Genomic DNA, 1,421 nt, shown 5'->3' with positions numbered 1-1,421 from the left:
ATATGCATACATAATTTTATTGTAAGGATGCCGATTGAAATTAATAAAAATCAATGTTTCTTGCACGACGGTCGATTTCTTCTGTCATGATTGAAGGTGCTGCCACATATTTTGTTGTCGCTTATGATTGTCACTGTGTCATGATTTCGTTAAAATTTTTGTAAAGTTCCTTACCACACTTACGATTGCTATAAATTTTGCTGTCTTCAAACTAAAAACAAAAGCACCACAAACGCATCAAACACCAAAGTCAAAAATGATCGCGTTTTGAATACCCACTAAATTTAGCGCGAAAAGCATTAAGTTGGCAACAGTGAATGTAAACAAAAGTATTGTATGACGTCAGCGATTGGGTGGATGCTGTCAAATCGACGAAGAGAGGGTTAGCGGTCCGCGAATGGCTCAAACTTTATTTTCGGGATCGTGGTTCTATATATCCGGTCGATGAGTAGTTTCTGGTTTAAGCAAGATTCATAGTCGATTGCAAAAGTTCTCAGGTGCCGTCAAGGTCTGTAGCTTTTCGACGTCGAACATTCGTCGCGCCTACCACAACATTATCAATTAGGTTTTTCGTCTTTGATCAGGGGACACCCAAATGGTTTTATTGTTGTTGTGGATGAGCCGCTCTCCGTTATCTTTCTCATTGAAGCTTCCCGGCAATTGTTAGGCGGATACTGTTCCACGGGATATTGGTTCGGTGGACAGCAATGAAGAAGAAAGCATTTCTTAAAATAATGGAAAATGTATACATATAGACATGGCATATATACTTTTATTGGTATGAGACGGGCACTCAAGACTACACTGATGGCAGCACTCTACACCTGGTTATATGATTCCCCGGCGTTCAAAACTGCCGCCAAGGTTAAAACTACTTGGCAGTTTGTATGCGGTTCCTGCTATTTTTTATTTATCACAATAGTATAGCGTCAACACTATGTGGACTACAGGCTGGCGTGAGGACATGAAGAGGGCTAGCTCTGTAAATAATTACATAGATGGGACGAAGGTGGACCAGCTTGCAGTAGGCGCAGCAGTGCATGCACAACATACGATGATAAGCTTTCAAAGCTTGTCTGATCTCCTAAGAAGGCGAACGTAAGACTAGTGGTTGTAGTACTAACAGGACTCGGTTTGTCGATTTCACAAGGAGAGTTCACTGTTTTTGCATAAAAGGTCGTAGTTTTTCTGAAAGCGCAATGAACTCCAAAGTCATGCAGTGGTTTTACAGCCTAACCTAACCTACCGAAATTTGCAATTTTTTACCTCTTGCTGGATGAAAAGAAGTTTTGCCAGGATCTCAGTTGTAAAAAAATTAGTATAAACTTAACTCTTCAATTTCTCAAAACTCTAAATAATACCCAAAAACGGGTATAAATATGTAAGTGCAGTTTGCTTGTGAATGAAACCGTTTTTTTTTT

The sequence above is a fragment of the Rhagoletis pomonella genome, unplaced genomic scaffold (assembly GCF_013731165.1).
Source record: "Rhagoletis pomonella isolate Grant_MI unplaced genomic scaffold, Rhpom_1.0 Rhpom_scaffold_00010, whole genome shotgun sequence".
NCBI classification, from domain to species: domain Eukaryota; kingdom Metazoa; phylum Arthropoda; class Insecta; order Diptera; family Tephritidae; genus Rhagoletis; species Rhagoletis pomonella.
The sequence above is the reverse complement of the archived record's forward strand: the minus strand, read 5'-3'. Positions refer to the sequence as shown.